Genomic DNA, 12,192 nt, shown 5'->3' with positions numbered 1-12,192 from the left:
CCTGGGAGCCATTTCTGGATTCTCCTGTTGGACATGTAGCCAACTTATCCAAAGCCAACAATAATTAAAATAAATAAATAAGAATCAAAACAAATAAGGGGAAGTGGAACATACTAAGTTATTTGCCTCAGCATAAACTTCTAGCTCACCCTCTCTATGCTCAGGATTTATTCAATTACAAAACACAGATTCAGAACAGGGAACAAGGCAGGCTGACACTGAAAAGGTAAGTAATGGAAGGCATTCTTTTTCCATATTCTATTCTTCCACATCATCTCTCCACTCTGAAGTTTAAAATTGGTTTGAGTTGATGAAAGCAAATGATAGTTTTATATGGGAAACTGTTCCATTCTGATACAATAGACTAATGCACACACAAAAGGCAAAGCTATCCTTCTCGCCAGCTGGATTCCAGCCTTTCAGATATCTTTTCTGGGCTATCCTAAAGTGACAGTCACAGTTTTGATGGGATGCAATTTTGGCTTAGAGTTTATGTTCCAATCACTGGAGGAAATATCTTCAAAACAGGCAACAGACAGATCTGATAATTTGCATCTTCTCAAGGAAAAAGGCAGCTGGATGGAGAAAATCACTCCAGAAGCCAGAGAAAGAACATCTAAACTCGTAAATGTCAAGGACCAGTGAAGGAATAGCAGAATGAGGGGCTGGGTGGTCAATTCTTTTACTCCATGTAGAGATCAGTCCATCCCAAGCCTGGGCATGTGAACAGAAAACACGTAAAGATATGCAGGCACCTGCTACTTAACAAAAACCAAAAAAGCAACCAAACAAAAAAAACCTACCCAAAAAAAAACCAAACCAAAACAAAACAAAACCCTAAAGGAGGTTTTGAAGTCCTTATGTGAGTATTTAAGTAAATCAAAAGTGATAATGACAGCACAGTTCCGTGGGGAGCTGTCAAGTATCCAGTTCACACGAAATACAAACTACCAGTTTACAGATACATAAGATCTAAATGCAAGTCTTTGAATCCCAGGGCCACATTTTCAAAGAGTTGTTCACCCAACAGCTTCTGATTACTTCCAGATGTGACAGGCACTTGCAAATTCTGTGGTTCTGACAACATGATGTTCTGTGTCATAAACAAATAACAAATACTTCTGTGGAGATGGCTGGAATGCAAACAGCAAACCTGTGGCCTCCCCCCCTTTGCCACTACTTCTGCAGAACAACTGCTCCGAGTCACATCTGAAAAACCTGCTGGAAATTTGAGAGTCCTTTCTATATCTCTGACAGGTGACCTGGCTGTACACAAGGAACAGGTAACAAATCCAGTGACTGAAGGGTCTCACAAAGTCCTTCTTTCGAGTCTGATTTGAGCAACAAAGACTGTTTCTCATATATACAGAGGAATGTGGAGATGATCAGTTCTGCCTGTTGCTAATCTATCCTTTGTAAAACACAGCCTTCCAAATGACACTGCTTACTGCAGCGATAATATTATGAATTTAAATATAATTATGTCAACTGTATTAATGTCAAACAATATTTAAGCAAATATAAAACTGGGAAATCAGGGATGAAGGGCTGGGAATTTTGCTGTTGGTTTCAGTGGAACCTGGACAGCATGATGTAATTATGAACTCATATTTTCATTACAAAAAGCAACGGGTGGGTTGTGTCTGACTCACCCTAAATTGAGATGTGTTACATTTCAAGCTAGTTATTGCAACATGGTTCTTCTTCACTAGGAAATGTCCAAAGCAAAAGAAGCTCTTTCAGGTGTGCTGTATGAAGAGTGACCATACCTCATTTCAGTGTAATTTCTCTAGCCACCAGTACAGGGGCCTTGCAAGAACTTCTTCAGCTTCCAGAAAAGATGAGTTATGATGACAGACTAGGCAGAATACAGGAGTTGCCAAAAAACTTGTAGTTTTCATGCTCTATTCATATTTTAATGCAAACATTCTGAAACTTTCTTGGTAAATACAATATACAGAGAATTACTGGCAAGCAGTCTTAACGTGGGAAACATTAACACATCTCACTTTTAACAGTGAAGTTCCCCTTATAAGTTAAACCTGATCTGAATCTTGGCTCCCAAGACAAATATTCTTTAGTTTACCTCATGTGGAGCACATTATGTTTGGCTCCAAAACAGTTTGTGTCAAAAGCAATTATTTCTGTTCTCTAACCACAGTCCCAACAATGAGTTTGGTTTAGAATATATAATAAATATCTGCAACTTGCTGACTGACTGATGCCTTAACTGCTTCAGCATCTGATCACCGTAAGCTGCAGCTGGACAAAGCCATTGTGGATGGCAAGGTACACTAGGTGTGCTGAACACATCCCTTGTCATTTTGCCCAGAATGACCTTACTGCCTGGAAGAACCTAAAGAATTTTGCATAAGTAATTACACTCAAAACTAGTTCCATTATCCTAAGCAAGAGAGAGAATGATGCTCTGATAAATGCACTGATGCTGGCTGTTCTTTACAAATGATATAAAATGACTACACTTCATTTTGCTTTGCTGTTTGATTTCCCTGAGTTATTTTTTTTAATTTGAAGCTTAAAGCATACACACCTTTTTCATTTGGGGTGAAGCAGGTGATTTTTCCAAGAGTTAATAAATACGTGTCACTGAGAACTCGGGCACAGTTCCCCTCCCCTGAATTATCCCCTTGGGCCACAAGAAGGGGCAGGTAGCAGCTGCAAATCTGTAACACCTTCATTTCCAGCTCAGCCTGCATGCTGATAACCCAGCCCCCAGGCCAGGGCATACCTGCCAGCCTGGCCAGAGCCACAGGAGCAGGGCACCAGCAGAACCCCCACTCCAGCCCTCACTGCCCCAGCACACACAGAGCAGCCCTGGGAACCAGCCTCTCTGCTGGTTACCCCCCTTTAGAGCTCCCTCTGCTCAAAACACAGCTTACACCAAATGGCTGGATCTCACCAAGACTTCTGATACAATGCTTAGTGTTTTAAAATCATTAAATGTCCACTTCTGCCCAAGTACTGAGGGAAAAACAAGGTAGCAGGAAACAAGCCCTGCAGTGCTGTTGGTTTTTATGTCCACCCACATCCATATTGCAGATGCAAGATTGCAACTTTACTGCATTTAGAACCAGCTCCCCACTGGTTCCCCAGGAACCTGGCTTGTGAGACAGGGCAGGATGCGAGATGTTCATAATAATATGACTGCTTTTTATAATACATTTATTCTTGTTTCTCAGCAAATGTTAAAATATTGCTATTGGGAAACATGGTATAATAATGAAATGCTAAGAGGGATGAAAGTGCTTCTCTGGTACTATTTTGAGAAACTCATGAAAAGCACTTCATCTTTGAGAGCACAGGGGTTTATTTTCTATTTAATTTAATCTACATAATTAGAAGGAAAATAAGACATAAGCCTGAAATAACATAGGAATAAAACATGATCTTATGTCTAGTCACCTGCCAATTACTTCCACACTGAAAAGCAAATAAAATCTCAAAACCCTTAAAAATTAAAGTGACAGAGATTTAGTTGTAAATTGAAACAGAATTTAAACGGAATCCACCAAACAGGATGTCCTCCCTCTCTGCCCTCTTCTGCACTCGCGCCACACAATAAATAATTCTGTTAAAAAGTCGATCCATGGAATTACTTTATTTATTTGGGCACTGCATGTGCATTTCTCCATAGCTCTGCCAAACATACCTTCCCACAGACTTGTTGCTTCAGTCCTGAGTCTCTCTTAAATGGCAGACACAAATCCCCTATGAATTAGATTGAGACCATCATGGTAATTTTCACGTTTAACCAAAACCAGATTTAAACTCATGTTTTCAAAGGTGGATGGCTAGTGGAAGGCAAGTATATTTCATGCTTTAAGGGGAGGTAAAGTTACTTCTGCTCTACAAATGATATTAAGAAATTCCCAAAGAAATTTGACAATAATACAAACTCAGATCACAGTAAATTGTATCACTTGGCAACTAAAATGGAGAACTAAGTCCAGAATTGCCAATAAAACTCAAGACACACATTTGGATATATGGAAAGCTTTGCAATGACTAACAGAAAGAGCCTGCACAGGCATCTTGTGAGACCTATAAAGAACCTTATCAGTTTGGGGTTTTTTGTAATAAAAGTGCTCAAAAGGAGAAGATAGAACAGACAGACCATCTGCAATGTAACCACATAAAAGACCCCTGGGCAAATCCAAACCCATTAGCAGAAGTGCTTGACAAATCTGCCAAAGAGCCAGATGCTGCTTATGGAGGAGCCTCTTTCCCTCCTTGTCATCTGGATCCTCTGGCTTCTGTTCCCACAGGAGAACAACACTGGTGCTCAGACTAAGCTGAGTGTGGAGGGAGCTGAGGTACAGAATTGCTTTCTGATAAGGCTGTCTTAACATAAGGAGGGGAGGCAAAGCCTAAAATATTACAGCACGCTTACACATGCATTTGTGTAATCTGTGGAAGATGGACATGGTAGGAAAAAATAAAGCAAACTTGCAATTACTTTATTTACATGTGATCTCAATCACCTTGTTTGCATGCGGTCTCTTTTTATCTGGATTTTTTTCTTTTTTTTTTTTTTTTTTTGTTCATTCTTGTCCTTAGCTGTGGGAGAGTTAATTTCTTCTCAGTAGCTGTTGCTGCATTGTTTTGGATTCAGCATGAGAATGTTTTGGTTTTGGTAAGTTGTGTTTATCCTAAGTCAGGGACCTTTTTCTTTTGTGTCTCATGCTCTGCCAGTGAGGAGGTATGCAAAAAAGGCTGGGAGGGAGCATAGTTGGGACAGATGACCTGAATGGACCAAAGGGATATTCCACACCATGGAACATCATGCCCAGCTTATGAACTGAAGGAGTTACCCAGAAGTGGGGATTATCTGGGTTCTGGGACAGGGTCTGGCATTAGTCAGCAAACAGGAACTCTACTGTGCTTAACTTGTTTATACTTTATTATTACTATTATTATTTATTATTATTATTATTATTATTATTATTTACTATGATTATGTATTTTACTTTGTTTCAATTATTGCACAGTTTTATCTCAAGCTACAAGTTTTACTTTTGATTCTCCCCATTCCACTGGGGTGGGTGACTGGAGGATGAAGTTGCATGGTGCTTCATTGCTAATTGGGCATAAACCATGACAATTCTATTTTTATTTCCTACTTTTTTTTTCTCTAATGACTGATCAGGGTCTAGTAAGATGGTAAAGAGGTGAATTCTGGTATGTTAAATATGAGCACAGCATAATAACTGCATGGCGTTAGTTAAATGCTTACTGAATACATGAGATGGACTGACAACATTTAAAATGTGAAACATCTAGCCAAGAAATTACACTTAAAAATATTTGAGAAAAAATGTGATTCATGTAAAAAGCAAACCAATGTCAGAACAGGCAACTTGGATCTCAATGGCCATTTCCTTTTTATTGTCTACATTCTTCTTGGAATTTTTTCAGCTATATTTGAAGTGCAAAGTAGGTGGAATCAAATAGTTTTACTATTCAGGCTCACCAGTGGTAAAATATATTTAGAGTAAACAAGAGGTCAAAGAAGCTGGAACAGAGTCTGAATTAGTTCTCCTGTGTACTGCTGTAATGTGATATGACAGAGCAAAAAATAGACCACAGGAGAAAGAAACAGAGCTCCTTCCCATTGTGATTACATGTGCTGCACACCTAAGAACAAACACTGTTATTTTATGGCTCAAAATCCAGTTAAAATTTTAGAATAAGGCTCTAAGAGACTACAGGATAAAACAAAAACATTTGTACGTGTAACCCTAGGTTAGCTTCTTTAACTCAAAACCAATATTTACCCTAAGATATTCCTGGAGATTCAACAATTACAAAAGTTTTATGGATACATTAATTAATTCAGAAATCCTGCTCTCTTTAGCAAACTCAAAATTCACAAGGCATTTTGATCTCCAAAGCCTCCAGATTAGTTCTACTAACACTTTTAGTAGAATCTTGTTTATTCAATTTTTTTCAATGTGGTGATAAACAAACAAACAAACAAAACCCACCAAACCAAAACCAACCAGCCAAACACACAAAAAAAATCCCCTAGGTTTTATTGTTTCATTCATTCCAAAGTCTGACCTATCACTGACTCAGGTTAATGGAAATCTTAACAGTGACAAGATCTGGCTTGGGATCACAGGGATAAATTATTATTAATATCACAGAAAGCATGTTATGCCCAGTATTAATAAAAAATCCCAGGAATTTTGAATAGACATGAAATATAAAAAGATACATTACTTTTATTGTTATAAGCCATGGGAATCTGTTAATATAAACCATTAAAATACTTCCCTGTGATGTCATCAGTTACCGTGTATTTGCACTCTAAATAGATTATTGTAATTTCTGTAAATATATCATATACATTTTTAGAACTCTTTGGAGGCTTGAACCATAGCCAGCAAAACCTGATGGGAAGACAGTGATCAGCTTCAATAGGCCTTAGGTAATCAGAAGACTGAATTTTTAAATTTAAAGAATGAGTACATCAGTGCTCAGAAGGCAGAGAGACACCACACAGACTGACCTAAAAAAATAGGAGAAACTTTCATTGCCTGAAAACTACATGTCTGAAAATAAAGGCATTACTCCTTGTAGTAACTGTAGTGCAATTGTCATGGTTGCTGTGTGTCACTCAGTTACACGTATGTGAAGAATCATCTCCCAAACACGTTACTTTGATTTATTCCAACTGCCTAAGTGGCATGCAGACTAAATGAGTGCACAAAACTTTAATAAGTACCAGATTTGTATAAAACATTCTCTGCAAGCTAAGTCTGTGTGTTCCAGAATGTAGTCTTTATGAGAAATTTTATTCCACAATGTAGTTATTTTAAAATTGGAAAATTGTTGTATGTTTTTTGTCAGTCACTGTCTTGACTGAGTAGTTTATGCTTGATCCTGCCATACATTTCTCTTAGGTGAAGTGCTTGTAACTGTAGTGGCCTCATTGACATGAATGCTATACTCTGGCATATACCATCTCTCTTGTTAACTAGTTTTTCTTCCAGTCCTCAAAATTACTTGTGACAATCTTTCAATTTAATTATTCTGTCTTTTCATAGAAAATTTGTTTTGCTGTGTCTGTTTCCAAGTCCAAGAAATACCAGAAGCCAGTCAAAAAGTCTTTTTTCCTGGCTAAAGATTAATCTTATTTTTGAAGGTATTCCCTTCTGGAACTGACCTGTTTTGCAGAAATGCTGAATCTGTAAAATTAAAATAAATACTTTCATTGCCTTTGGTCAAATTGTGTATCTAGCTGGTCTCATAATAAATCAGCAGAGCAACAGGTGACTGATGGTGGAGTCTGCATGGTTTCCCAGGGGAAGAGGGATACAGTAAGGTGTCAATAGAAAGAAGTTCAAATAAATGGCATTTCAAAAGTGCCTACCTTACATGTCTACTTCAGGATGAAAGGAATCTCACCTTCAAAGTTTAAATCAGAGTCCTGTCAATAACTAATTTCCTCATATGAAGCCCATTTATCATGTCATAATGATCTACAGATTATACAATATGGGATACAGTGGAGCTACACTTCTGACTCAGAAAAGCATTATCCTCTGGTCAAGATAAGCTACATATGGTTCACAAGACAACAAACCCTTACTTTCTAAAAAAGCTTCCAAGACATTGATGAGGACAAAATTAGGGAGCCTAATGTGTTTAAACAACACATATGAAAGCCAGGTAGACTGGTTTCCTAACTTTCACTGCACAATGAATACTATTTCTTTTTTGTATTATAATTGCTGAAACTTTAATCACAATTTCCATAGCTATTGCTGGCTGTTCTTTCTCAGCAGCTCAATTGCAAATTCCTCTTTACTATGTAACATTAATGCTGTTCATCTCGAACTGCAAATGACAGGGAAGGTACTACTGATCCCACTCTACTAGGAGTGCATATGCATATGGTCAGCTGCTTTCAAATAATGGAAAAGGCATGAAAGCATCATCACAGAATCTGTCTGGTGCCTGTAAAGCTTGAATTTGGGCTCAGGAGTTACAAATGTTAGATCTGGTAAATACAGGCCAGCCAATGCCTGACTGAAAGAATGAACTATCACTGCAATCATTCTGAGATAAGACTGTTTAAGCTCTTTTTGAGGGAATTAGTTGGTGGAAGAAATCTCAGGTGTATTTTAGTTGGAAGCAATGAGAATGAAACGTGATGGTTCAATAGTTGTTGGATGCAGATGGTTGTTTGGAATAAGATGCACAAGATACATGTTACTTTTAATTTTTTTAAAGTGTATGAATCGTCATGGAAAAACTGTTTGGTAATGCATACATGCAGCATTAGCATAGCTCAGATCCAGTAAACACAGTGAACGCTGCATCCACAACAGTAAGCCCAAACTGCAGAGGAAACAGACTTTGGTGGTGAGAAGTGAATGATAAAACTGTGGTAGCTTTCACTGACATTCAATACCATCTATTTATTGGTGAATGCATTAATTACAATAATTGTCTCTGGATGTGTATCTGCACTCTATCCTCACCAATTAAAACCATGAGTAGGTATCAAAATGAGACCAGTGAGAAAATATGAAAGCCTACTTCACATTCAAAAGTTTTAAGAAAGACTTTTAAGATGAAACAGAAACAGGAAGTCATATCTTTTAAATCTTACTTTGTGGTGCAACTAGAAGTGTGGGTGTTGAAGAACAGAACAGCAATCATCTGATGAACAGCTGCAATCTATGCTAAGAAGATCACTGAAACCCATATTAAATTGAAATATTGGAGGCCATTTTAAAACAGATAAATTCTGGTGTGCTTTTTTGGATTACTGCTTTATCTGGCAACTTGATCTGTGCATATAATTCCATATTCACCAGTGATCATCATGGGTGAATTTGTAGTTTGATAACACATAGGGATGAACCCCATCTAACCAGTTTCAATGCAGTAACTGTAGTGCCCCTGACACTCTTCTTACACTCTTCTTACAGCATCTGATAAAGTTTTACTTAAGACTGGCTTCATTTCCTTTTTGTTTGCTTTTAGAACTTTTTTTTTTTTTTTTAGTATGTAAAGGAAAAGTCAGGAAGAATGGGTACTACTGGAAATATTGGATCCACAGGTTTGTAGTTAAAATCATGCAATAAAGTGGAGGGCTTCTTGCTCTACAGGGCTTAATTTTAACTTACAAATACAAAGATCGACTGCCCTTCTGCAAATACACAAGTAATGTATTTTTGACACTGTGTGTCCTAAGTATTCCTAAGTCAATTTGTCAGCATTTTTCCCTGATTTACAAAACTACTTATCAAAACCTTCAAGTTTTCCCTTTCTTCCTATAGATAGATTCATCACAACATAAATATCATAGCTTTAAGAGGGAGAGTATGTGAAATATTCAGCCATTTTCCTTTACCCTTCCAGGAAAAAACCTCCTGTGTTTTAGCTTTCAGAAAAATCTCTTCATTCTGCTGCAGTCTTCCATCCTCTCCAGATGGTAAAAAAAACATTTTTTTTTTTCCTATAATCAGTAAACTTTGAGGAAGCAGTAGAAGACCCTGTTGAATTTCCATCTGCAGTGACTTCCACTCCCTCATTTCATTCCTCTCCTCCCTGTTTCATTTTATACCCTGGAAAAAACAATACTTACTTTCATACCTCAATTCCTGACATGACCTTGGTATTACAGTGGAATCTCTGGCAGGCCTGGTGGTATGAGAAGGAAGATTTGGGGGTAGGAGAGATGTATTCATCAAGCAGACTGCTATGTCAAAGAAAGATGCTGCTCTGGGATGCATGGCCAAATAGAATATGCTGTTGCTGAATGTAAGCAGGAATCTCAGACTTCATATTTAGCATTTTACCAGACTTCAGAATAACACAAATTTTAGCATTTCCAAAGGTCACATGGTATGAGGTTTTAAGTGTAGCTCACAGGTTTTAGGGCAACAAAATTATTAGAATTAAAATAGCTTTTTTATTATTTAAGTAAAAAGGAAGGTCATTGATAAATGCAAACAAATTAACTTTCAAGCACTGCACTAGACTTCAGCAATTCTTATATGACATTCAATTTCACATAGGAGCTGTTCAGCACACTCAGGATTGATACAATTTTAAAGTTGCCTGTCATATAAGAAAATTAAGAGCAATGTATGTTTGTAGGCTCTGAAGACAGGAACTTCTCTCCCTAATCTTGCTAGTGAATTTGATAGAAGGCCAGCATGTCAAGAGTTGTCCATCATGTTGCTCCTACCTGCTCCAGACTCATGGTGGAACAGTTGGCAAGTCCCAAGTATTCACTGCCTCTGTGTCACACACCAACATCCTCAGAAAGCATTTTGCATTACTGGATGACTATCCAAGCTTGCAGGGTGAATTTGGCTTTTACTACAGAATTATGAAGAAAGAATGCCATAATACTGATCCAGCCACAATACCACCACTTTGAGGTATAATGCCACCACATAGGTATAAAAGGAAGTATTCAGAACCCCTTCATAGGGATTTGATAAGAAAACTCGCAATGAACTCCGACAGGATTTGTAAGACAAAGTTGTTTGTGAATCAAAATGTCTGTCAGTGACACTGCAGCCATATGTTTCCTTTGTGTTTACAACTCACCTATTCACCATAACCTCAATTCTTAACTACAGATCCCTCTCCCTCTGCGCAATTTACCTGTCTGTTAAGACAACAATCACTTTCTCTAAATAAATGTCGGCAAGGTTGATTTTTACTGCATGTATAGCTGGTCACTTCTGAAAAGCATTTTTTATATGCTGCATAGGTTAGTACATCCCTCAAAAAAATTTAGTAGTCACATCTGCAGTTTGACTGCTTCTTTCTAAAAGACAAACCCAGGCCAAGCAAGACAAAGAATCTGCTGATACACACATGTCACTCCAAGAATTCTCCTGACAAAGTTCCCACACCCAATTTAATTACTTCCCTACTGTAAAAACACTTTCCATCTGCATTTATTGTAATAGTTTCAAATCCAAAACTAACAGACTATAAAGCTAGCTAAATAAATGAATGATATTGGCCCTAGGTCCCAAGCCAGGAGCTATTCTGTAAGGCTGTGTTTCTCCAGCATTCATTTTTATGCTGATGTTTCATTTTGTGCGCAGTGTTTTCACTTAAGACTTGTTTAGAGAAGAATTACCTTGCTCCAGGCTCTGAAGTGTGTTGTGCCACACAGAGCCCTCTAGTGCTGCTCCAGCCCAAGGTCTGTCAGACATTTCCCTCTAAGACTAAAAGTCACATTGCAACCAAATAATCCCACTTCAGGCTGTATACACAGCACTGCATATACTCAGGTTTGGAACACTAATTTCAACTCTGTCTGTTATAAACTCCAACTGAGGGTGCAGAGCTCAAAATGAAAAGTGTTTCTGTTGAAAAATGCCCTTCAAAAAATAAAACTACCTGACTGACTATTTGTAACATGGGTTCTCTTGCATGTTTAGGAGAAAAAAGTATCTTATTCCTCAGACTCAGCATGAAGAATTTAACTATAGCTTGTAAGAAATTTTCTGATGTGCAGAGATAATAACAGTACATTGCATTCTGGGTCCTCAGATTTGTTGCGGTTTGTTTTCATCACACTTTGATGAAATTACATCAGACTGGAATTCATAGTTTTTAAAGATACAGTAGATACTTGAGATACAATAGATCTGGGCAATCACAACACTTTAAACTACACACATATGAGTGCTATGCACATATGAGTGCTATACTAAGCTGAGATTCTCCATGGTGTCAAAATACTCAGAAAGAACTTGACCTTTATAATAAATTTTAATCCAAAGTAGCAGCACAGAAGATATGTTTTTCATTTACAAGTTATGAGTACTGAAGGGCAAAGTAGGTTTCCACTTAAGTCCACGTCAAGACTGCTACTGACTATGCTGAAAGCATTCTTGGATATTGAACATCTCTTCCCTTTTCAGTTCTAACCAAACTAAATGAAAATACATATTAATAACAGATATGAGCTAATCCAAGGAACTCAGATGGTGCACAGTGCAGCTCAAGGCATAGGTACTGTAATGGCCTTGGATATTCCAGGTGAATCCCAGAGGATCCTGCTGCAATAATTAAGGAATATAGTTAAGATACAGGTAAGGATTTGTTTAGGGGGCGAACCGTAAATTATTTAACTTTTCTGAGTTTTAGTGACAGTTAGTGATATATCAGGCTTATTTTGTGGCT

At 37.7% G+C, this 12,192-nt stretch overlaps 1 protein-coding gene across 28 annotated transcripts in view; it reads right to left on the bottom strand.

Moving 5' to 3' along the window:
* The window catches only part of EYA4 (EYA transcriptional coactivator and phosphatase 4), a 143,036-nt gene that overhangs the window by 55,174 nt on the left and 75,670 nt on the right, over positions 1-12,192 (bottom strand). The window lies entirely within an intron of this gene.

Source organism: Lonchura striata, chromosome 3 (assembly GCF_050655825.1).
Source record: "Lonchura striata isolate lonStrDom1 chromosome 3, ASM5065582v1, whole genome shotgun sequence".
Classification (NCBI taxonomy): Eukaryota; Metazoa; Chordata; class Aves; order Passeriformes; family Estrildidae; genus Lonchura; species Lonchura striata.
The sequence above is the reverse complement of the archived record's forward strand: the minus strand, read 5'-3'. Positions and strand labels throughout refer to the sequence as shown.